The 24237-nt window shown below is 45.1% G+C and overlaps 19 non-coding genes across 19 annotated transcripts; all 19 read right to left on the bottom strand.

Annotated features, from left to right (window-relative positions):
• Positions 1-251: 251 nt before the first annotated feature.
• LOC141215420 (U2 spliceosomal RNA) lies at positions 252-442 on the bottom strand. The gene has a single exon (XR_012284487.1). It is a non-coding gene; the product is annotated as a U2 spliceosomal RNA (small nuclear RNA).
• Positions 443-1561: 1119 nt separating this feature from the next.
• On the bottom strand, positions 1562-1752 carry LOC141215419 (U2 spliceosomal RNA). The gene has a single exon (XR_012284486.1). It is a non-coding gene; the product is annotated as a U2 spliceosomal RNA (small nuclear RNA).
• A 1122-nt stretch (positions 1753-2874) lies between these two features.
• LOC141215418 (U2 spliceosomal RNA) lies at positions 2875-3065 on the bottom strand. Its single transcript, XR_012284485.1, has one exon. It is a non-coding gene; the product is annotated as a U2 spliceosomal RNA (small nuclear RNA).
• A 1120-nt stretch (positions 3066-4185) lies between these two features.
• On the bottom strand, positions 4186-4376 carry LOC141216593 (U2 spliceosomal RNA). The gene has a single exon (XR_012285621.1). It is a non-coding gene; the product is annotated as a U2 spliceosomal RNA (small nuclear RNA).
• A 1121-nt stretch (positions 4377-5497) lies between these two features.
• LOC141215417 (U2 spliceosomal RNA) lies at positions 5498-5688 on the bottom strand. The gene has a single exon (XR_012284484.1). It is a non-coding gene; the product is annotated as a U2 spliceosomal RNA (small nuclear RNA).
• A 1119-nt stretch (positions 5689-6807) lies between these two features.
• Positions 6808-6998, bottom strand: LOC141215416 (U2 spliceosomal RNA). Its single transcript, XR_012284483.1, has one exon. It is a non-coding gene; the product is annotated as a U2 spliceosomal RNA (small nuclear RNA).
• A 1124-nt stretch (positions 6999-8122) lies between these two features.
• On the bottom strand, positions 8123-8313 carry LOC141215415 (U2 spliceosomal RNA). Its single transcript, XR_012284482.1, has one exon. It is a non-coding gene; the product is annotated as a U2 spliceosomal RNA (small nuclear RNA).
• A 1120-nt stretch (positions 8314-9433) lies between these two features.
• On the bottom strand, positions 9434-9624 carry LOC141215414 (U2 spliceosomal RNA). Its single transcript, XR_012284481.1, has one exon. It is a non-coding gene; the product is annotated as a U2 spliceosomal RNA (small nuclear RNA).
• Positions 9625-10744: 1120 nt separating this feature from the next.
• Positions 10745-10935, bottom strand: LOC141216351 (U2 spliceosomal RNA). The gene has a single exon (XR_012285387.1). It is a non-coding gene; the product is annotated as a U2 spliceosomal RNA (small nuclear RNA).
• A 1121-nt stretch (positions 10936-12056) lies between these two features.
• Positions 12057-12247, bottom strand: LOC141215412 (U2 spliceosomal RNA). The gene has a single exon (XR_012284479.1). It is a non-coding gene; the product is annotated as a U2 spliceosomal RNA (small nuclear RNA).
• Positions 12248-13366: 1119 nt separating this feature from the next.
• On the bottom strand, positions 13367-13557 carry LOC141215411 (U2 spliceosomal RNA). The gene has a single exon (XR_012284478.1). It is a non-coding gene; the product is annotated as a U2 spliceosomal RNA (small nuclear RNA).
• A 1123-nt stretch (positions 13558-14680) lies between these two features.
• On the bottom strand, positions 14681-14871 carry LOC141215409 (U2 spliceosomal RNA). Its single transcript, XR_012284477.1, has one exon. It is a non-coding gene; the product is annotated as a U2 spliceosomal RNA (small nuclear RNA).
• Positions 14872-15991: 1120 nt separating this feature from the next.
• On the bottom strand, positions 15992-16182 carry LOC141215408 (U2 spliceosomal RNA). Its single transcript, XR_012284476.1, has one exon. It is a non-coding gene; the product is annotated as a U2 spliceosomal RNA (small nuclear RNA).
• A 1119-nt stretch (positions 16183-17301) lies between these two features.
• Positions 17302-17492, bottom strand: LOC141215407 (U2 spliceosomal RNA). The gene has a single exon (XR_012284475.1). It is a non-coding gene; the product is annotated as a U2 spliceosomal RNA (small nuclear RNA).
• Positions 17493-18613: 1121 nt separating this feature from the next.
• Positions 18614-18804, bottom strand: LOC141215406 (U2 spliceosomal RNA). Its single transcript, XR_012284474.1, has one exon. It is a non-coding gene; the product is annotated as a U2 spliceosomal RNA (small nuclear RNA).
• A 1126-nt stretch (positions 18805-19930) lies between these two features.
• On the bottom strand, positions 19931-20122 carry LOC141216690 (U2 spliceosomal RNA). Its single transcript, XR_012285713.1, has one exon. It is a non-coding gene; the product is annotated as a U2 spliceosomal RNA (small nuclear RNA).
• A 1121-nt stretch (positions 20123-21243) lies between these two features.
• On the bottom strand, positions 21244-21434 carry LOC141215405 (U2 spliceosomal RNA). The gene has a single exon (XR_012284473.1). It is a non-coding gene; the product is annotated as a U2 spliceosomal RNA (small nuclear RNA).
• A 1121-nt stretch (positions 21435-22555) lies between these two features.
• Positions 22556-22746, bottom strand: LOC141215404 (U2 spliceosomal RNA). The gene has a single exon (XR_012284471.1). It is a non-coding gene; the product is annotated as a U2 spliceosomal RNA (small nuclear RNA).
• A 1124-nt stretch (positions 22747-23870) lies between these two features.
• Positions 23871-24061, bottom strand: LOC141216582 (U2 spliceosomal RNA). The gene has a single exon (XR_012285610.1). It is a non-coding gene; the product is annotated as a U2 spliceosomal RNA (small nuclear RNA).
• Positions 24062-24237: the final 176 nt, after the last annotated feature.

Genomic DNA, 24237 nt, shown 5'->3' with positions numbered 1-24237 from the left:
AAAAGGAAGTATAGAGGGAGAGCTAGATAGATAGCATTGCATTACATTACATTACATGGCAATGCAATGCACAGTTGCTGAAGTTGAACCAAAATGAGCTTGTCATCTGGCTTCTGCAACTCTTAACATGAAAAATCCAATGAGGAGAAGAAAAGCAAAGCCAAAGAGTCCATCCCAAAATCCGACAAACAAGCAAAATGAACAAAAAGCATTGAATTCAATTCTTTCTGATTTTAGAAACTGCATTAAAGAAGGGGTGCACCGGTCCTGGAGATACTGCAATACCAGGTCAATGCGTGGAGTGGACAGAGCAAGCTCTTTTTCCATCTCCCTGTTCTAAAAATCCATTTAATATATGGTCCCCAGATAGGGGACGTATCAGATATTAAACTGATAAGAACAGATACTACACTTGATCTTAGCCAAAAGGCCGAGAAGCGATAACCAGAATTGGTTTCCGACTACGGTGCCACCCAAGGATTCTGAAAAGTCCATTTGTGGAGATGGCCACCTGGACTCCCGTTAAGAAGACATGCTGTCAACCTCTAGATCCCTCACATGCCTGCACTTTTCGGCTTGCTGCTGCTGCAATCCACGCGTTTTAGATCTGCATAACTCCACCTCTTTTAGCACAGTACCCTCAACCCCCGGCTGTTCCCACCCGCCTCAACAGCGTTGGAAGGGAGGAGAACCAATTAAGGCGGGGGGGGGTGGAACGAGCAGCTGTCTACCCTTAGCAGGAGGGTTGCTGATTAATTACCTCTCCTGCTGCTGCTGCTGCTGGCTGTCCAGCAGCAGACTGAAGGTGGCTGCTGCTGTGCGCAGGTATATAAAGGCTCAGAGCCTATTATGACACGCGCAGCCAGCGTTCCATTGCCACATTCCGTCTACTGCAGGCGGGATACCTGGATGGCTGAATGTCACTGAGAAGCTCACAGAGACCGCCATAAGCAACAGTTTAAAAGAATGCCACAGACTAATCAACCAAACTTTTTGGGTTGGTTTCTCTTTTATAGTCTGCAGGCATTAAATGAAAGAAGTCAGTGTTCCAGCAGAGGGAGACAACGTTTCAGAAAAGGCATTGTAGCAAACCAAAAAAGAAATTTTAAGCGCAGCAGAGTAACCAGCTCACATACCTGTTAGCTCAGGTGAGTTTAAAAGGCTGCTGTTGATAACAAGGGCATTTGCTAAATAGATGGTTTGTGTGCAACAATATACTGAAAGGTCAATTATATTGTGCAGCTTATCTCACCACCTGTAGTTATTTAGGTGAAAGCTCCAAAATGCTTGCCTAATATGTCTGTTTATCCAAAAGGAAGTATAGAGGGAGAGCTAGATAGATAGCATTGCATTACATTACATTACATGGCAATGCAATGCACAGTTGCTGAAGTTGAACCAAAATGAGCTTGTCATCTGGCTTCTGCAACTTTTAACATGAAAAATCCAATGAGGAGAAGAAAAGCAAAGCCAAAGAGTCCATCCCAAAATCCGACAAACAAGCAAAATGAACAAAAAGCATTGAATTCAATTCTTTCTGATTTTAGAAACTGCATTAAAGAAGGGGTGCACCGGTCCTGGAGATACTGCAATACCAGGTCAATGCGTGGAGTGGACAGAGCAAGCTCTTTTTCCATCTCCCTGTTCTAAAAATCCATTTAATATATGGTCCCCAGATAGGGGACGTATCAGATATTAAACTGATAAGAACAGATACTACACTTGATCTTAGCCAAAAGGCCGAGAAGCGATAACCAGAATTGGTTTCCGACTACGGTGCCACCCAAGGATTCTGAAAAGTCCATTTGTGGAGATGGCCACCTGGACTCCCGTTAAGAAGACATGCTGTCAACCTCTAGATCCCTCACATGCCTGCACTTTTCGGCTTGCTGCTGCTGCAATCCACGCGTTTTAGATCTGCATAACTCCACCTCTTTTAGCACAGTACCCTCAACCCCCGGCTGTTCCCACCCGCCTCAACACCGTTGGAAGGGAGGAGAACCAATTAAGGCGGGGGGGGGGGGTGGAACGAGCAGCTGTCTACCCTTAGCAGGAGGGTTGCTGATTAATTACCTCTCCTGCTGCTGCTGCTGCTGGCTGTCCAGCAGCAGACTGAAGGTGGCTGCTGCTGTGCGCAGGTATATAAAGGCTCAGAGCCTATTATGACACGCGCAGCCAGCGTTCCATTGCCACATTCCGTCTACTGCAGGCGGGATACCTGGATGGCTGAATGTCACTGAGAAGCTCACAGAGACCGCCATAAGCAACAGTTTAAAAGAATGCCACAGACTAATCAACCAAACTTTTTGGGTTGGTTTCTCTTTTATAGTCTGCAGGCATTAAATGAAAGAAGTCAGTGTTCCAGCAGAGGGAGACAACGTTTCAGAAAAGGCATTGTAGCAAACCAAAAAAGAAATTTTAAGCGCAGCAGAGTAACCAGCTCACATACCTGTTAGCTCAGGGGAGTTTAAAAGGCTGCTGTTGATAACAAGGGCATTTGCTAAATAGATGGTGTGTGTGCAACAATATACTGAAAGGTCAATTATATTGTGCAGCTTATCTCACCACCTGTAGTTATTTAGGTGAAAGCTCCAAAATGCTTGCCTAATATGTCTGTTTATCCAAAAGGAAGTATAGAGGGAGAGCTAGATAGATAGCATTGCATTACATTACATTACATGGCAATGCAATGCACAGTTGCTGAAGTTGAACCAAAATGAGCTTGTCATCTGGCTTCTGCAACTTTTAACATGAAAAATCCAATGAGGAGAAGAAAAGCAAAGCCAAAGAGTCCATCCCAAAATTCGACAAACAAGCAAAATGAACAAAAAGCATTGAATTCAATTCTTTCTGATTTTAGAAACTGCATTAAAGAAGGGGTGCACCGGTCCTGGAGATACTGCAATACCAGGTCAATGCGTGGAGTGGACAGAGCAAGCTCTTTTTCCATCTCCCTGTTCTAAAAATCCATTTAATATATGGTCCCCAGATAGGGGACGTATCAGATATTAAACTGATAAGAACAGATACTACACTTGATCTTAGCCAAAAGGCCGAGAAGCGATAACCAGAATTGGTGTCCGACTACGGTGCCACCCAAGGATTCTGAAAAGTCCATTTGTGGAGATGGCCACCTGGACTCCCGTTAAGAAGACATGCTGTCAACCTCTAGATCCCTCACATGCCTGCACTTTTCGGCTTGCTGCTGCTGCAATCCACGCGTTTTAGATCTGCATAACTCCACCTCTTTTAGCACAGTACCCTCAACCCCCGGCTGTTCCCACCCGCCTCAACACCGTTGGAAGGGAGGAGAACCAATTAAGGCGGGGGGGGTGTGGAACGAGCAGCTGTCTACCCTTAGCAGGAGGGTTGCTGATTAATTACCTCTCCTGCTGCTGCTGCTGCTGGCTGTCCAGCAGCAGACTGAAGGTGGCTGCTGCTGTGCGCAGGTATATAAAGGCTCAGAGCCTATTATGACACGCGCAGCCAGCGTTCCATTGCCACATTCCGTCTACTGCAGGCGGGATACCTGGATGGCTGAATGTCACTGAGAAGCTCACAGAGACCGCCATAAGCAACAGTTTAAAAGAATGCCACAGACTAATCAACCAAACTTTTTGGGTTGGTTTCTCTTTTATAGTCTGCAGGCATTAAATGAAAGAAGTCAGTGTTCCAGCAGAGGGAGACAACGTTTCAGAAAAGGCATTGTAGCAAACCAAAAAAGAAATTTTAAGCGCAGCAGAGTAACCAGCTCACATACCTGTTAGCTCAGGTGAGTTTAAAAGGCTGCTGTTGATAACAAGGGCATTTGCTAAATAGATGGTGTGTGTGCAACAATATACTGAAAGGTCAATTATATTGTGCAGCTTATCTCACCACCTGTAGTTATTTAGGTGAAAGCTCCAAAATGCTTGCCTAATATGTCTGTTTATCCAAAAGGAAGTATAGAGGGAGAGCTAGATAGATAGCATTGCATTACATTACATTACATGGCAATGCAATGCACAGTTGCTGAAGTTGAACCAAAATGAGCTTGTCATCTGGCTTCTGCAACTTTTAACATGAAAAATCCAATGAGGAGAAGAAAAGCAAAGCCAAAGAGTCCATCCCAAAATCCGACAAACAAGCAAAATGAACAAAAAGCATTGAATTCAATTCTTTCTGATTTTAGAAACTGCATTAAAGAAGGGGTGCACCGGTCCTGGATATACTGCAATACCAGGTCAATGCGTGGAGTGGACAGAGCAAGCTCTTTTTCCATCTCCCTGTTCTAAAAATCCATTTAATATATGGTCCCCAGATAGGGGACGTATCAGATATTAAACTGATAAGAACAGATACTGCACTTGATCTTAGCCAAAAGGCCGAGAAGCGATAACCAGAATTGGTTTCCGACTACGGTGCCACCCAAGGATTCTGAAAAGTCCATTTGTGGAGATGGCCACCTGGACTCCCGTTAAGAAGACATGCTGTCAACCTCTAGATCCCTCACATGCCTGCACTTTTCGGCTTGCTGCTGCTGCAATCCACGCGTTTTAGATCTGCATAACTCCACCTCTTTTAGCACAGTACCCTCAACCCCCGGCTGTTCCCACCCGCCTCAACACCGTTGGAAGGGAGGAGAACCAATTAAGGCGGGGGGGGGGGTGGAACGAGCAGCTGTCTACCCTTAGCAGGAGGGTTGCTGATTAATTACCTCTCCTGCTGCTGCTGCTGCTGGCTGTCCAGCAGCAGACTGAAGGTGGCTGCTGCTGTGCGCAGGTATATAAAGGCTCAGAGCCTATTATAACACGCGCAGCCAGCGTTCCATTGCCACATTCCGTCTACTGCAGGCGGGATACCTGGATGGCTGAATGTCACTGAGAAGCTCACAGAGACCGCCATAAGCAACAGTTTAAAAGAATGCCACAGACTAATCAACCAAACTTTTTGGGTTGGTTTCTCTTTTGTAGTCTGCAGGCATTAAATGAAAGAAGTCAGTGTTCCAGCAGAGGGAGACAACGTTTCAGAAAAGGCATTGTAGCAAACCAAAAAAGAAATTTTAAGCGCAGCAGAGTAACCAGCTCACATACCTGTTAGCTCAGGTGAGTTTAAAAGGCTGCTGTTGATAACAAGGGCATTTGCTAAATAGATGGTGTGTGTGCAACAATATACTGAAAGGTCAATTATATTGTGCAGCTTATCTCACCACCTGTAGTTATTTAGGTGAAAGCTCCAAAATGCTTGCCTAATATGTCTGTTTATCCAAAAGGAAGTATAGAGGGAGAGCTAGATAGATAGCATTGCATTACATTACATTACATGGCAATGCAATGCACAGTTGCTGAAGTTGAACCAAAATGAGCTTGTCATCTGGCTTCTGCAACTCTTAACATGAAAAATCCAATGAGGAGAAGAAAAGCAAAGCCAAAGAGTCCATCCCAAAATCCGACAAACAAGCAAAATGAACAAAAAGCATTGAATTCAATTCTTTCTGATTTTAGAAACTGCATTAAAGAAGGGGTGCACCGGTCCTGGAGATACTGCAATACCAGGTCAATGCGTGGAGTGGACAGAGCAAGCTCTTTTTCCATCTCCCTGTTCTAAAAATCCATTTAATATATGGTCCCCAGATAGGGGACGTATCAGATATTAAACTGATAAGAACAGATACTACACTTGATCTTAGCCAAAAGGCCGAGAAGCGATAACCAGAATTGGTTTCCGACTACGGTGCCACCCAAGGATTCTGAAAAGTCCATTTGTGGAGATGGCCACCTGGACTCCCGTTAAGAAGACATGCTGTCAACCTCTAGATCCCTCACATGCCTGCACTTTTCGGCTTGCTGCTGCTGCAATCCACGCGTTTTAGATCTGCATAACTCCACCTCTTTTAGCACAGTACCCTCAACCCCCGGCTGTTCCCACCCGCCTCAACACCGTTGGAAGGGAGGAGAACCAATTAAGGCGGGGGGGGGTGGAACGAGCAGCTGTCTACCCTTAGCAGGAGGGTTGCTGATTAATTACCTCTCCTGCTGCTGCTGCTGCTGGCTGTCCAGCAGCAGACTGAAGGTGGCTGCTGCTGTGCGCAGGTATATAAAGGCTCAGAGCCTATTATGACACGCGCAGCCAGCGTTCCATTGCCACATTCCGTCTACTGCAGGCGGGATACCTGGATGGCTGAATGTCACTGAGAAGCTCACAGAGACCGCCATAAGCAACAGTTTAAAAGAATGCCACAGACTAATCAACCAAACTTTTTGGGTTGGTTTCTCTTTTATAGTCTGCAGGCATTAAATGAAAGAAGTCAGTGTTCCAGCAGAGGGAGACAACGTTTCAGAAAAGGCATTGTAGCAAACCAAAAAAGAAATTTTAAGCGCAGCAGAGTAACCAGCTCACATACCTGTTAGCTCAGGTGAGTTTAAAAGGCTGCTGTTGATAACAAGGGCATTTGCTAAATAGATGGTTTGTGTGCAACAATATACTGAAAGGTCAATTATATTGTGCAGCTTATCTCACCACCTGTAGTTATTTAGGTGAAAGCTCCAAAATGCTTGCCTAATATGTCTGTTTATCCAAAAGGAAGTATAGAGGGAGAGCTAGATAGATAGCATTGCATTACATTACATTACATGGCAATGCAATGCACAGTTGCTGAAGTTGAACCAAAATGAGCTTGTCATCTGGCTTCTGCAACTTTTAACATGAAAAATCCAATGAGGAGAAGAAAAGCAAAGCCAAAGAGTCCATCCCAAAATCCGACAAACAAGCAAAATGAACAAAAAGCATTGAATTCAATTCTTTCTGATTTTAGAAACTGCATTAAAGAAGGGGTGCACCGGTCCTGGAGATACTGCAATACCAGGTCAATGCGTGGAGTGGACAGAGCAAGCTCTTTTTCCATCTCCCTGTTCTAAAAATCCATTTAATATATGGTCCCCAGATAGGGGACGTATCAGATATTAAACTGATAAGAACAGATACTACACTTGATCTTAGCCAAAAGGCCGAGAAGCGATAACCAGAATTGGTTTCCGACTACGGTGCCACCCAAGGATTCTGAAAAGTCCATTTGTGGAGATGGCCACCTGGACTCCCGTTAAGAAGACATGCTGTCAAACTCTAGATCCCTCACATGCCTGCACTTTTCGGCTTGCTGCTGCTGCAATCCACGCGTTTTAGATCTGCATAACTCCACCTCTTTTAGCACAGTACCCTCAACCCCCGGCTGTTCCCACCCGCCTCAACACCGTTGGAAGGGAGGAGAACCAATTAAGACGGGGGGGGGGGGGGTGGAACGAGCAGCTGTCTACCCTTAGCAGGAGGGTTGCTGATTAATTACCTCTCCTGCTGCTGCTGCTGCTGGCTGTCCAGCAGCAGACTGAAGGTGGCTGCTGCTGTGCGCAGGTATATAAAGGCTCAGAGCCTATTATGACACGCGCAGCCAGCGTTCCATTGCCACATTCCGTCTACTGCAGGCGGGATACCTGGATGGCTGAATGTCACTGAGAAGCTCACAGAGACCGCCATAAGCAACAGTTTAAAAGAATGCCACAGACTAATCAACCAAACTTTTTGGGTTGGTTTCTCTTTTATAGTCTGCAGGCATTAAATGAAAGAAGTCAGTGTTCCAGCAGAGGGAGACAACGTTTCAGAAAAGGCATTGTAGCAAACCAAAAAAGAAATTTTAAGCGCAGCAGAGTAACCAGCTCACATACCTGTTAGCTCAGGTGAGTTTAAAAGGCTGCTGTTGATAACAAGGGCATTTGCTAAATAGATGGTGTGTGTGCAACAATATACTGAAAGGTCAATTATATTGTGCAGCTTATCTCACCACCTGTAGTTATTTAGGTGAAAGCTCCAAAATGCTTGCCTAATATGTCTGTTTATCCAAAAGGAAGTATAGAGGGAGAGCTAGATAGATAGCATTGCATTACATTACATTACATGGCAATGCAATGCACAGTTGCTGAAGTTGAACCAAAATGAGCTTGTCATCTGGCTTCTGCAACTTTTAACATGAAAAATCCAATGAGGAGAAGAAAAGCAAAGCCAAAGAGTCCATCCCAAAATCCGACAAACAAGCAAAATGAACAAAAAGCATTGAATTCAATTCTTTCTGATTTTAGAAACTGCATTAAAGAAGGGGTGCACCGGTCCTGGAGATACTGCAATACCAGGTCAATGCGTGGAGTGGACAGAGCAAGCTCTTTTTCCATCTCCCTGTTCTAAAAATCCATTTAATATATGGTCCCCAGATAGGGGACGTATCAGATATTAAACTGATAAGAACAGATACTACACTTGATCTTAGCCAAAAGGCCGAGAAGCGATAACCAGAATTGGTGTCCGACTACGGTGCCACCCAAGGATTCTGAAAAGTCCATTTGTGGAGATGGCCACCTGGACTCCCGTTAAGAAGACATGCTGTCAACCTCTAGATCCCTCACATGCCTGCACTTTTCGGCTTGCTGCTGCTGCAATCCACGCGTTTTAGATCTGCATAACTCCACCTCTTTTAGCACAGTACCCTCAACCCCTGGCTGTTCCCACCCGCCTCAACACCGTTGGAAGGGAGGAGAACCAATTAAGGCGGGGGGGGTGTGGAACGAGCAGCTGTCTACCCTTAGCAGGAGGGTTGCTGATTAATTACCTCTCCTGCTGCTGCTGCTGCTGGCTGTCCAGCAGCAGACTGAAGGTGGCTGCTGCTGTGCGCAGGTATATAAAGGCTCAGAGCCTATTATGACATGCGCAGCCAGTGTTCCATTGCCACATTCCGTCTACTGCAGGCGGGATACCTGGATGGCTGAATGTCACTGAGAAGCTCACAGAGACCGCCATAAGCAACAGTTTAAAAGAATGCCACAGACTAATCAACCAAACTTTTTGGGTTGGTTTCTCTTTTATAGTCTGCAGGCATTAAATGAAAGAAGTCAGTGTTCCAGCAGAGGGAGACAACGTTTCAGAAAAGGCATTGTAGCAAACCAAAAAAGAAATTTTAAGCGCAGCAGAGTAACCAGCTCACATACCTGTTAGCTCAGGGGAGTTTAAAAGGCTGCTGTTGATAACAAGGGCATTTGCTAAATAGATGGTGTGTGTGCAACAATATACTGAAAGGTCAATTATATTGTGCAGCTTATCTCACCACCTGTAGTTATTTAGGTGAAAGCTCCAAAATGCTTGCCTAATATGTCTGTTTATCCAAAAGGAAGTATAGAGGGAGAGCTAGATAGATAGCATTGCATTACATTACATTACATGGCAATGCAATGCACAGTTGCTGAAGTTGAACCAAAATGAGCTTGTCATCTGGCTTCTGCAACTTTTAACATGAAAAATCCAATGAGGAGAAGAAAAGCAAAGCCAAAGAGTCCATCCCAAAATCCGACAAACAAGCAAAATGAACAAAAAGCATTGAATTCAATTCTTTCTGATTTTAGAAACTGCATTAAAGAAGGGGTGCACCGGTCCTGGAGATACTGCAATACCAGGTCAATGCGTGGAGTGGACAGAGCAAGCTCTTTTTCCATCTCCCTGTTCTAAAAATCCATTTAATATATGGTCCCCAGATAGGGGACGTATCAGATATTAAACTGATAAGAACAGATACTACACTTGATCTTAGCCAAAAGGCCGAGAAGCGATAACCAGAATTGGTGTCCGACTACGGTGCCACCCAAGGATTCTGAAAAGTCCATTTGTGGAGATGGCCACCTGGACTCCCGTTAAGAAGACATGCTGTCAACCTCTAGATCCCTCACATGCCTGCACTTTTCGGCTTGCTGCTGCTGCAATCCACGCGTTTTAGATCTGCATAACTCCACCTCTTTTAGCACAGTACCCTCAACCCCCGGCTGTTCCCACCCGCCTCAACACCGTTGGAAGGGAGGAGAACCAATTAAGGCGGGGGGGGTGTGGAACGAGCAGCTGTCTACCCTTAGCAGGAGGGTTGCTGATTAATTACCTCTCCTGCTGCTGCTGCTGCTGGCTGTCCAGCAGCAGACTGAAGGTGGCTGCTGCTGTGCGCAGGTATATAAAGGCTCAGAGCCTATTATGACACGCGCAGCCAGCGTTCCATTGCCACATTCCGTCTACTGCAGGCGGGATACCTGGATGGCTGAATGTCACTGAGAAGCTCACAGAGACCGCCATAAGCAACAGTTTAAAAGAATGCCACAGACTAATCAACCAAACTTTTTGGGTTGGTTTCTCTTTTATAGTCTGCAGGCATTAAATGAAAGAAGTCAGTGTTCCAGCAGAGGGAGACAACGTTTCAGAAAAGGCATTGTAGCAAACCAAAAAAGAAATTTTAAGCGCAGCAGAGTAACCAGCTCACATACCTGTTAGCTCAGGTGAGTTTAAAAGGCTGCTGTTGATAACAAGGGCATTTGCTAAATAGATGGTGTGTGTGCAACAATATACTGAAAGGTCAATTATATTGTGCAGCTTATCTCACCACCTGTAGTTATTTAGGTGAAAGCTCCAAAATGCTTGCCTAATATGTCTGTTTATCCAAAAGGAAGTATAGAGGGAGAGCTAGATAGATAGCATTGCATTACATTACATTACATGGCAATGCAATGCACAGTTGCTGAAGTTGAACCAAAATGAGCTTGTCATCTGGCTTCTGCAACTTTTAACATGAAAAATCCAATGAGGAGAAGAAAAGCAAAGCCAAAGAGTCCATCCCAAAATCCGACAAACAAGCAAAATGAACAAAAAGCATTGAATTCAATTCTTTCTGATTTTAGAAACTGCATTAAAGAAGGGGTGCACCGGTCCTGGATATACTGCAATACCAGGTCAATGCGTGGAGTGGACAGAGCAAGCTCTTTTTCCATCTCCCTGTTCTAAAAATCCATTTAATATATGGTCCCCAGATAGGGGACGTATCAGATATTAAACTGATAAGAACAGATACTACACTTGATCTTAGCCAAAAGGCCGAGAAGCGATAACCAGAATTGGTTTCCGACTACGGTGCCACCCAAGGATTCTGAAAAGTCCATTTGTGGAGATGGCCACCTGGACTCCCGTTAAGAAGACATGCTGTCAACCTCTAGATCCCTCACATGCCTGCACTTTTCGGCTTGCTGCTGCTGCAATCCACGCGTTTTAGATCTGCATAACTCCACCTCTTTTAGCACAGTACCCTCAACCCCCGGCTGTTCCCACCCGCCTCAACACCGTTGGAAGGGAGGAGAACCAATTAAGGCGGGGGGGGGGGTGGAACGAGCAGCTGTCTACCCTTAGCAGGAGGGTTGCTGATTAATTACCTCTCCTGCTGCTGCTGCTGCTGGCTGTCCAGCAGCAGACTGAAGGTGGCTGCTGCTGTGCGCAGGTATATAAAGGCTCAGAGCCTATTATAACACGCGCAGCCAGCGTTCCATTGCCACATTCCGTCTACTGCAGGCGGGATACCTGGATGGCTGAATGTCACTGAGAAGCTCACAGAGACCGCCATAAGCAACAGTTTAAAAGAATGCCACAGACTAATCAACCAAACTTTTTGGGTTGGTTTCTCTTTTGTAGTCTGCAGGCATTAAATGAAAGAAGTCAGTGTTCCAGCAGAGGGAGACAACGTTTCAGAAAAGGCATTGTAGCAAACCAAAAAAGAAATTTTAAGCGCAGCAGAGTAACCAGCTCACATACCTGTTAGCTCAGGTGAGTTTAAAAGGCTGCTGTTGATAACAAGGGCATTTGCTAAATAGATGGTGTGTGTGCAACAATATACTGAAAGGTCAATTATATTGTGCAGCTTATCTCACCACCTGTAGTTATTTAGGTGAAAGCTCCAAAATGCTTGCCTAATATGTCTGTTTATCCAAAAGGAAGTATAGAGGGAGAGCTAGATAGATAGCATTGCATTACATTACATTACATGGCAATGCAATGCACAGTTGCTGAAGTTGAACCAAAATGAGCTTGTCATCTGGCTTCTGCAACTCTTAACATGAAAAATCCAATGAGGAGAAGAAAAGCAAAGCCAAAGAGTCCATCCCAAAATCCGACAAACAAGCAAAATGAACAAAAAGCATTGAATTCAATTCTTTCTGATTTTAGAAACTGCATTAAAGAAGGGGTGCACCGGTCCTGGAGATACTGCAATACCAGGTCAATGCGTGGAGTGGACAGAGCAAGCTCTTTTTCCATCTCCCTGTTCTAAAAATCCATTTAATATATGGTCCCCAGATAGGGGACGTATCAGATATTAAACTGATAAGAACAGATACTACACTTGATCTTAGCCAAAAGGCCGAGAAGCGATAACCAGAATTGGTTTCCGACTACGGTGCCACCCAAGGATTCTGAAAAGTCCATTTGTGGAGATGGCCACCTGGACTCCCGTTAAGAAGACATGCTGTCAACCTCTAGATCCCTCACATGCCTGCACTTTTCGGCTTGCTGCTGCTGCAATCCACGCGTTTTAGATCTGCATAACTCCACCTCTTTTAGCACAGTACCCTCAACCCCCGGCTGTTCCCACCCGCCTCAACACCGTTGGAAGGGAGGAGAACCAATTAAGGCGGGGGGGGGTGGAACGAGCAGCTGTCTACCCTTAGCAGGAGGGTTGCTGATTAATTACCTCTCCTGCTGCTGCTGCTGCTGGCTGTCCAGCAGCAGACTGAAGGTGGCTGCTGCTGTGCGCAGGTATATAAAGGCTCAGAGCCTATTATGACACGCGCAGCCAGCGTTCCATTGCCACATTCCGTCTACTGCAGGCGGGATACCTGGATGGCTGAATGTCACTGAGAAGCTCACAGAGACCGCCATAAGCAACAGTTTAAAAGAATGCCACAGACTAATCAACCAAACTTTTTGGGTTGGTTTCTCTTTTATAGTCTGCAGGCATTAAATGAAAGAAGTCAGTGTTCCAGCAGAGGGAGACAACGTTTCAGAAAAGGCATTGTAGCAAACCAAAAAAGAAATTTTAAGCGCAGCAGAGTAACCAGCTCACATACCTGTTAGCTCAGGTGAGTTTAAAAGGCTGCTGTTGATAACAAGGGCATTTGCTAAATAGATGGTTTGTGTGCAACAATATACTGAAAGGTCAATTATATTGTGCAGCTTATCTCACCACCTGTAGTTATTTAGGTGAAAGCTCCAAAATGCTTGCCTAATATGTCTGTTTATCCAAAAGGAAGTATAGAGGGAGAGCTAGATAGATAGCATTGCATTACATTACATTACATGGCAATGCAATGCACAGTTGCTGAAGTTGAACCAAAATGAGCTTGTCATCTGGCTTCTGCAACTTTTAACATGAAAAATCCAATGAGGAGAAGAAAAGCAAAGCCAAAGAGTCCATCCCAAAATCCGACAAACAAGCAAAATGAACAAAAAGCATTGAATTCAATTCTTTCTGATTTTAGAAACTGCATTAAAGAAGGGGTGCACCGGTCCTGGAGATACTGCAATACCAGGTCAATGCGTGGAGTGGACAGAGCAAGCTCTTTTTCCATCTCCCTGTTCTAAAAATCCATTTAATATATGGTCCCCAGATAGGGGACGTATCAGATATTAAACTGATAAGAACAGATACTACACTTGATCTTAGCCAAAAGGCCGAGAAGCGATAACCAGAATTGGTTTCCGACTACGGTGCCACCCAAGGATTCTGAAAAGTCCATTTGTGGAGATGGCCACCTGGACTCCCGTTAAGAAGACATGCTGTCAAACTCTAGATCCCTCACATGCCTGCACTTTTCGGCTTGCTGCTGCTGCAATCCACGCGTTTTAGATCTGCATAACTCCACCTCTTTTAGCACAGTACCCTCAACCCCCGGCTGTTCCCACCCGCCTCAACACCGTTGGAAGGGAGGAGAACCAATTAAGACGGGGGGGGGGGGGTGGAACGAGCAGCTGTCTACCCTTAGCAGGAGGGTTGCTGATTAATTACCTCTCCTGCTGCTGCTGCTGCTGGCTGTCCAGCAGCAGACTGAAGGTGGCTGCTGCTGTGCGCAGGTATATAAAGGCTCAGAGCCTATTATGACACGCGCAGCCAGCGTTCCATTGCCACATTCCGTCTACTGCAGGCGGGATACCTGGATGGCTGAATGTCACTGAGAAGCTCACAGAGACCGCCATAAGCAACAGTTTAAAAGAATGCCACAGACTAATCAACCAAACTTTTTGGGTTGGTTTCTCTTTTATAGTCTGCAGGCATTAAATGAAAGAAGTCAGTGTTCCAGCAGAGGGAGACAACGTTTCAGAAAAGGCATTGTAGCAAACCAAAAAAGAAATTTTAAGCGCAGCAGAGTAACCAGCTCACATACCTGTTAGCTCAGGTGAGTTTAAAAGGCTGCTGTTGATAACAAGGGCATTTGCTAAATAGATGGTGTGTGTGCAACAATATACTGAAAGGTCAATTATATTGTGCAGCTTATCTCACCACCTGTAGTTATTTAGGTGAAAGCTCCAAAATGCTTGCCTAATATGTCTGTTTATCCAAAAGGAAGTATAGAGGGAGAGCTAGATAGATAGCATTGCATTACATTACATTACATGGCAATGCAATGCACAGTTGCTGAAGTTGAACCAAAATGAGCTTGTCATCTGGCTTCTGCAACTTTTAACATGAAAAATCCAATGAGGAGAAGAAAAGCAAAGCCAAAGAGTCCATCCCAAAATCCGACAAACAAGCAAAATGAACAAAAAGCATTGAATTCAATTCTTTCTGATTTTAGAAACTGCATTAAAGAAGGGGTGCACCGGTCCTGGAGATACTGCAATACCAGGTCAATGCGTGGAGTGGACAGAGCAAGCTCTTTTTCCATCTCCCTGTTCTAAAAATCCATTTAATATATGGTCCCCAGATAGGGGACGTATCAGATATTAAACTGATAAGAACAGATACTACACTTGATCTTAGCCAAAAGGCCGAGAAGCGATAACCAGAATTGGTGTCCGACTACGGTGCCACCCAAGGATTCTGAAAAGTCCATTTGTGGAGATGGCCACCTGGACTCCCGTTAAGAAGACATGCTGTCAACCTCTAGATCCCTCACATGCCTGCACTTTTCGGCTTGCTGCTGCTGCAATCCACGCGTTTTAGATCTGCATAACTCCACCTCTTTTAGCACAGTACCCTCAACCCCTGGCTGTTCCCACCCGCCTCAACACCGTTGGAAGGGAGGAGAACCAATTAAGGCGGGGGGGGTGTGGAACGAGCAGCTGTCTACCCTTAGCAGGAGGGTTGCTGATTAATTACCTCTCCTGCTGCTGCTGCTGCTGGCTGTCCAGCAGCAGACTGAAGGTGGCTGCTGCTGTGCGCAGGTATATAAAGGCTCAGAGCCTATTATGACATGCGCAGCCAGCGTTCCATTGCCACATTCCGTCTACTGCAGGCGGGATACCTGGATGGCTGAATGTCACTGAGAAGCTCACAGAGACCGCCATAAGCAACAGTTTAAAAGAATGCCACAGACTAATCAACCAAACTTTTTGGGTTGGTTTCTCTTTTATAGTCTGCAGGCATTAAATGAAAGAAGTCAGTGTTCCAGCAGAGGGAGACAACGTTTCAGAAAAGGCATTGTAGCAAACCAAAAAATAAATTTTAAGCGCAGCAGAGTAACCAGCTCACATACCTGTTAGCTCAGGTGAGTTTAAAAGGCTGCTGTTGATAACAAGGGCATTTGCTAAATAGATGGTGTGTGTGCAACAATATACTGAAAGGTCAATTATATTGTGCAGCTTATCTCACCACCTGTAGTTATTTAGGTGAAAGCTCCAAAATGCTTGCCTAATATGTCTGTTTATCCAAAAGGAAGTATAGAGGGAGAGCTAGATAGATAGCATTGCATTACATTACATTACATGGCAATGCAATGCACAGTTGCTGAAGTTGAACCAAAATGAGCTTGTCATCTGGCTTCTGCAACTTTTAACATGAAAAATCCAATGAGGAGAAGAAAAGCAAAGCCAAAGAGTCCATCCCAAAATCCGACAAACAAGCAAAATGAACAAAAAGCATTGAATTCAATTCTTTCTGATTTTAGAAACTGCATTAAAGAAGGGGTGCACCGGTCCTGGAGATACTGCAATACCAGGTCAATGCGTGGAGTGGACAGAGCAAGCTCTTTTTCCATCTCCCTGTTCTAAAAATCCATTTAATATATGGTCCCCAGATAGGGGACGTATCAGATATTAAACTGATAAGAACAGATACTACACTTGATCTTAGCCAAAAGGCCGAGAAGCGATAACAAGAATTGGTTTCCGACTACGGTGCCACCCAAGGATTCTGAAAAGTCCATTTGTGGAGATGGCCACCTGGACTCCCGTTAAGAAGACATGCTGTCAACCTCTAGATCCCTCACATGCCTGCACTTTTCGGCTTGCTGCTGCTGCAATCCACGCGTTTTAGATCTGCATAACTCCACCTCTTTTAGCACAGTACCCTCAACCCCCGGCTGTTCCCACCCGCCTCAACACCGTTGGAAGGGAGGAGAACCAATTAAGGCGGGGGGGGGTGGAACGAGCAGCTGTCTACCCTTAGCAGGAGGGTTGCTGATTAATTACCTCTCCTGCTGCTGCTGCTGCTGGCTGTCCAGCAGCAGACTGAAGGTGGCTGCTGCTGTGCGCAGGTATATAAAGGCTCAGAGCCTATTATGACACGCGCAGCCAGCGTTCCATTGCCACATTCCGTCTACTGCAGGCGGGATACCTGGATGGCTGAATGTCACTGAGAAGCTCACAGAGACCGCCATAAGCAACAGTTTAAAAGAATGCCACAGACTAATCAACCAAACTTTTTGGGTTGGTTTCTCTTTTATAGTCTGCAGGCATTAAATGAAAGAAGTCAGTGTTCCAGCAGAGGGAGACAACGTTTCAGAAAAGGCATTGTAGCAAACCAAAAAAGAAATTTTAAGCGCAGCAGAGTAACCAGCTCACATACCTGTTAGCTCAGGTGAGTTTAAAAGGCTGCTGTTGATAACAAGGGCATTTGCTAAATAGATGGTGTGTGTGCAACAATATACTGAAAGGTCAATTATATTGTGCAGCTTATCTCACCACCTGTAGTTATTTAGGTGAAAGCTCCAAAATGCTTGCCTAATATGTCTGTTTATCCAAAAGGAAGTATAGAGGGAGAGCTAGATAGATAGCATTGCATTACATTACATTACATGGCAATGCAATGCACAGTTGCTGAAGTTGAACCAAAATGAGCTTGTCATCTGGCTTCTGCAACTTTTAACATGAAAAATCCAATGAGGAGAAGAAAAGCAAAGCCAAAGAGTCCATCCCAAAATCCGACAAACAAGCAAAATGAACAAAAAGCATTGAATTCAATTCTTTCTGATTTTAGAAACTGCATTAAAGAAGGGGTGCACCGGTCCTGGAGATACTGCAATACCAGGTCAATGCGTGGAGTGGACAGAGCAAGCTCTTTTTCCATCTCCCTGTTCTAAAAATCCATTTAATATATGGTCCCCAGATAGGGGACGTATCAGATATTAAACTGATAAGAACAGATACTACACTTGATCTTAGCCAAAAGGCCGAGAAGCGATAACCAGAATTGGTTTCCGACTACGGTGCCACCCAAGGATTCTGAAAAGTCCATTTGTGGAGATGGCCACCTGGACTCCCGTTAAGAAGACATGCTGTCAACCTCTAGATCCCTCACATGCCTGCACTTTTCGGCTTGCTGCTGCTGCAATCCACGCGTTTTAGATCTGCATAACTCCACCTCTTTTAGCACAGTACCCTCAACCCCCGGCTGTTCCCACCCGCCTCAACACCGTTGGAAGGGAGGAGAACCAATTAAGGCGGGGGGGGGGGTGGAACGAGCAGCTGTCTACCCTTAGCAGGAGGGTTGCTGATTAATTACCTCTCCTGCTGCTGCTGCTGCTGGCTGTCCAGCAGCAGACTGAAGGTGGCTGCTGCTGTGCGCAGGTATATAAAGGCTCAGAGCCTATTATGACACGCGCAGCCAGCGTTCCATTGCCACATTCCGTCTACTGCAGGCGGGATACCTGGATGGCTGAATGTCACTGAGAAGCTCACAGAGACCGCCATAAGCAAAAGTTTAAAAGATTGCCACAGACTAATCAACCAAACTTTTTGGGTTGGTTTCTCTTTTATAGTCTGCAGGCATTAAATGAAAGAAGTCAGTGTTCCAGCAGAGGGAGACAACGTTTCAGAAAAGGCATTGTAGCAAACCAAAAAAGAAATTTTAAGCGCAGCAGAGTAACCAGCTCACATACCTGTTAGCTCAGGTGAGTTTAAAAGGCTGCTGTTGATAACAAGGGCATTTGCTAAATAGATGGTGTGTGTGCAACAATATACTGAAAGGTCAATTATATTGTGCAGCTTATCTCACCACCTGTAGTTATTTAGGTGAAAGCTCCAAAATGCTTGCCTAATATGTCTGTTTATCCAAAAGGAAGTATAGAGGGAGAGCTAGATAGATAGCATTGCATTACATTACATTACATGGCAATGCAATGCACAGTTGCTGAAGTTGAACCAAAATGAGCTTGTCATCTGGCTTCTGCAACTTTTAACATGAAAAATCCAATGAGGAGAAGAAAAGCAAAGCCAAAGAGTCCATCCCAAAATCCGACAAACAAGCAAAATGAACAAAAAGCATTGAATTCAATTCTTTCTGATATTAGAAACTGCATTAAAGAAGGGGTGCACCGGTCCTGGAGATACTGCAATACCAGGTCAATGCGTGGAGTGGACAGAGCAAGCTCTTTTTCCATCTCCCTGTTCTAAAAATCCATTTAATATATGGTCCCCAGATAGGGGACGTATCAGATATTAAACTGATAAGAACAGATACTACACTTGATCTTAGCCAAAAGGCCGAGAAGCGATAACCAGAATTGGTTTCCGACTACGGTGCCACCCAAGGATTCTGAAAAGTCCATTTGTGGAGATGGCCACCTGGACTCCCGTTAAGAAGACATGCTGTCAACCTCTAGATCCCTCACATGCCTGCACTTTTCGGCTTGCTGCTGCTGCAATCCACGCGTTTTAGATCTGCATAACTCCACCTCTTTTAGCACAGTACCCTCAACCCCCGGCTGTTCCCACCCGCCTCAACACCGTTGGAAGGGAGGAGAACCATTTAAGGCGGGGGGGGGGGGGGGGTGGAACGAGCAGCTGTCTACCCTTAGCAGGAGGGTTGCTGATTAATTACCTCTCCTGCTGCTGCTGCTGCTGGCTGTCCAGCAGCAGACTGAAGGTGGCTGCTGCTGTGCGCAGGTATATAAAGGCTCAGAGCCTATTATGACACGCGCAGCCAGCGTTCCATTGCCACATTCCGTCTACTGCAGGCGGGATACCTGGATGGCTGAATGTCACTGAGAAGCTCACAGAGACCGCCATAAGCAACAGTTTAAAAGAATGCCACAGACTAATCAACCAAACTTTTTGGGTTGGTTTCTCTTTTATAGTCTGCAGGCATTAAATGAAAGAAGTCAGTGTTCCAGCAGAGGGAGACAACGTTTCAGAAAAGGCATTGTAGCAAACCAAAAAAGAAATTTTAAGCGCAGCAGAGTAACCAGCTCACATACCTGTTAGCTCAGGTGAGTTTAAAAGGCTGCTGTTGATAACAAGGGCATTTGCTAAATAGATGGTGTGTGTGCAACAATATACTGAAAGGTCAATTATATTGTGCAGCTTATCTCACCACCTGTAGTTATTTAGGTGAAAGCTCCAAAATGCTTGCCTAATATGTCTGTTTATCCAAAAGGAAGTATAGAGGGAGAGCTAGATAGATAACATTGCATTACATTACATTACATGGCAATGCAATGCACAGTTGCTGAAGTTGAACCAAAATGAGCTTGTCATCTGGCTTCTGCAACTTTTAACATGAAAAATCCAATGAGGAGAAGAAAAGCAAAGCCAAAGAGTCCATCCCAAAATCCGACAAACAAGCAAAATGAACAAAAAGCATTGAATTCAATTCTTTCTGATTTTAGAAACTGCATTAAAGAAGGGGTGCACCGGTCCTGGAGATACTGCAATACCAGGTCAATGCGTGGAGTGGACAGAAGAAAGCTCTTTTTCCATCTCCCTGTTCTAAAAATCCATTTAATATATGGTCCCCAGATAGGGGACGTATCAGATATTAAACTGATAAGAACAGATACTACACTTGATCTTAGCCAAAAGGCCGAGAAGCGATAACCAGAATTGGTTTCCGACTACGGTGCCACCCAAGGATTCTGAAAAGTCCATTTGTGGAGATGGCCACCTGGACTCCCGTTAAGAAGACATGCTGTCAACCTCTAGATCCCTCACATGCCTGCACTTTTCGGCTTGCTGCTGCTGCAATCCACGCGTTTTAGATCTGCATAACTCCACCTCTTTTAGCACAGTACCCTCAACCCCCGGCTGTTCCCACCCGCCTCAACACCGTTGGAAGGGAGGAGAACCAATTAAGGCGGGGGGGGGGGTGGAACGAGCAGCTGTCTACCCTTAGCAGGAGGGTTGCTGATTAATTACCTCTCCTGCTGCTGCTGCTGCTGGCTGTCCAGCAGCAGACTGAAGGTGGCTGCTGCTGTGCGCAGGTATATAAAGGCTCAGAGCCTATTATGACACGCGCAGCCAGCGTTCCATTGCCACATTCCGTCTACTGCAGGCGGGATACCTGGATGGCTGAATGTCACTGAGAAGCTCACAGAGACCGCCATAAGCAACAGTTTAAAAGAATGCCACAGACTAATCAACCAAACTTTTTGGGTTGGTTTCTCTTTTATAGTCTGCAGGCATTAAATGAAAGAAGTCAGTGTTCCAGCAGAGGGAGACAACGTTTCAGAAAAGGCATTGTAGCAAACCAAAAAAGAAATTTTAAGCGCAGCAGAGTAACCAGCTCACATACCTGTTAGCTCAGGTGAGTTTAAAAGGCTGCTGTTGATAACAAGGGCATTTGCTAAATAGATGGTGTGTGTGCAACAATATACTGAAAGGTCAATTATATTGTGCAGCTTATCTCACCACCTGTAGTTATTTAGGTGAAAGCTCCAAAATGCTTGCCTAATATGTCTGTTTATCCAAAAGGAAGTATAGAGGGAGAGCTAGATAGATAGCATTGCATTACATTACATTACATGGCAATGCAATGCACAGTTGCTGAAGTTGAACCAAAATGAGCTTGTCATCTGGCTTCTGCAACTTTTAACATGAAAAATCCAATGAGGAGAAGAAAAGCAAAGCCAAAGAGTCCATCCCAAAATCCGACAAACAAGCAAAATGAACAAAAAGCATTGAATTCAATTCTTTCTGATTTTAGAAACTGCATTAAAGAAGGGGTGCACCGGTCCTGGAGATACTGCAATACCAGGTCAATGCGTGGAGTGGACAGAGCAAGCTCTTTTTCCATCTCCCTGTTCTAAAAATCCATTTAATATATGGTCCCCAGATAGGGGACGTATCAGATATTAAACTGATAAGAACAGATACTACACTTGATCTTAGCCAAAAGGCCGAGAAGCGATAACCAGAATTGGTTTCCGACTACGGTGCCACCCAAGGATTCTGAAAAGTCCATTTGTGGAGATGGCCACCTGGACTCCCGTTAAGAAGACATGCTGTCAACCTCTAGATCCCTCACATGCCTGCACTTTTCGGCTTGCTGCTGCTGCAATCCACGCGTTTTAGATCTGCATAACTCCACCTCTTTTAGCACAGTACCCTCAACCCCCGGCTGTTCCCACCCGCCTCAACACCGTTGGAAGGGAGGAGAACCAATTAAGGCGGGGGGGGGGGGGGTGGAACGAGCAGCTGTCTACCCTTAGCAGGAGGGTTGCTGATTAATTACCTCTCCTGCTGCTGCTGCTGGCTGTCCAGCAGCAGACTGAAGGTGGCTGCTGCTGTGCGCAGGTATATAAAGGCTCAGAGCCTATTATGACACGCGCAGCCAGCGTTCCATTGCCACATTCCGTCTACTGCAGGCGGGATACCTGGATGGCTGAATGTCACTGAGAAGCTCACAGAGACCGCCATAAGCAACAGTTTAAAAGAATGCCACAGACAAATCAACCAAACTTTTTGGGTTGGTTTCTCTTTTATAGTCTGCAGGCATTAAATGAAAGAAGTCAGTGTTCCAGCAGAGGGAGACAACGTTTCAGAAAAGGCATTGTAGCAAACCAAAAAAGAAATTTTAAGCGCAGCAGAGTAACCAGCTCACATACCTGTTAGCTCAGGTGAGTTTAAAAGGCTGCTGTTGATAACAAGGGCATTTGCTAAATAGATGGTGTGTGTGCAACAATATACTGAAAGGTCAATTATATTGTGCAGCTTATCTCACCACCTGTAGTTATTTAGGTGAAAGCTCCAAAATGCTTGCCTAATATGTCTGTTTATCCAAAAGGAAGTATAGAGGGAGAGCTAGATAGATAGCATTGCATTACATTACATTACATGGCAATGCAATGCACAGTTGCTGAAGTTGAACCAAAATGAGCTTGTCATCTGGCTTCTGCAACTTTTAACATGAAAAATCCAATGAGGAGAAGAAAAGCAAAGCCAAAGAGTCCATCCCAAAATCCGACAAACAAGCAAAATGAACAAAAAGCATTGAATTCAATTCTTTCTGATTTTAGAAACTGCATTAAAGAAGGGGTGCACCGGTCCTGGAGATACTGCAATACCAGGTCAATGCGTGGAGTGGACAGAGCAAGCTCTTTTTCCATCTCCCTGTTCTAAAAATCCATTTAATATATGGTCCCCAGATAGGGGACGTATCAGATATTAAACTGATAAGAACAGATACTACACTTGATCTTAGCCAAAAGGCCGAGAAGCGATAACCAGAATTGGTTTCCGACTACGGTGCCACCCAAGGATTCTGAAAAGTCCATTTGTGGAGATGGCCACCTGGACTCCCGATAAGAAGATATGCTGTCAACCTCTAGATCCCTCACATGCCTGCACTTTTCGGCTTGCTGCTGCTGCAATCCACGCGTTTTAGATCTGCATAACTCCACCTCTTTTAGTACAGTACCCTCAACCCCCGGCTGTTCCCACCCGCCTCAACACCGTTGGAAGGGAGGAGAACCAATTAAGGCGGGGGGGGGGGGGGTGGAACGAGCAGCTGTCTACCCTTAGCAGGAGGGTTGCTGATTAATTACCTCTCCTGCTGCTGCTGCTGCTGGCTGTCCAGCAGCAGACTGAAGGTGGCTGCTGCTGTGCGCAGGTATATAAAGGCTCAGAGCCTATTATGACACGCGCAGCCAGCGTTCCATTGCCACATTCCGTCTACTGCAGGCGGGATACCTGGATGGCTGAATGTCACTGAGAAGCTCACAGAGACCGCCATAAGCAACAGTTTAAAAGAATGCCACAGACTAATCAACCAAACTTTTTGGGTTGGTTTCTCTTTTATAGTCTGCAGGCATTAAATGAAAGAAGTCAGTGTTCCAGCAGAGGGAGACAACGTTTCAGAAAAGGCATTGTAGCAAACCAAAAAAGAAATTTTAAGCGCAGCAGAGTAACCAGCTCACATACCTGTTAGCTCAGGTGAGTTTAAAAGGCTGCTGTTGATAACAAGGGCATTTGCTAAATAGATGGTGTGTGTGCAACAATATACTGAAAGGTCAATTATATTGTGCAGCTTATCTCACCACCTGTAGTTATTTAGGTGAAAGCTCCAAAATGCTTGCCTAATATGTCTGTTTATCCAAAAGGAAGTATAGAGGGAGAGCTAGATAGATAGCATTGCATTACATTACATTACATGGCAATGCAATGCACAGTTGCTGAAGTTGAACCAAAATGAGCTTGTCATCTGGCTTCTGCAACTTTTAACATGAAAAATCCAATGAGGAGAAGAAAAGCAAAGCCAAAGAGTCCATCCCAAAATCCGACAAACAAGCAAAATGAACAAAAAGCATTGAATTCAATTCTTTCTGATTTTAGAAACTGCATTAAAGAAGGGGTGCACCGGTCCTGGAGATACTGCAATATCAGGTCAATGCGTGGAGTGGACAGAGCAAGCTCTTTTTCCATCTCCCTGTTCTAAAAATCCATTTAATATATGGTCCCCAGATAGGGGACGTATCAGATATTAAACTGATAAGAACAGATACTACACTTGATCTTAGCCAAAAGGCCGAGAAGCGATAACCAGAATTGGTTTCCGACTACGGTGCCACCCAAGGATTCTGAAAAGTCCATTTGTGGAGATGGCCACCTGGACTCCCGTTAAGAAGACATGCTGTCAACCTCTAGATCCCTCACATGCCTGCACTTTTTGGCTTGCTGCTGCTGCAATCCACGCGTTTTAGATCTGCATAACTC

Source organism: Phyllobates terribilis, unplaced genomic scaffold, assembly GCF_046119375.1.
Source record: "Phyllobates terribilis strain yellow unplaced genomic scaffold, ASM4611937v1 Scaffold_236__1_contigs__length_3049075, whole genome shotgun sequence".
Lineage (NCBI taxonomy): Eukaryota > Metazoa > Chordata > Amphibia > Anura > Dendrobatidae > Phyllobates > Phyllobates terribilis.
Note: the sequence above shows the minus strand (reverse complement) of the source record. Positions and strands in the feature narration are given on the sequence as shown.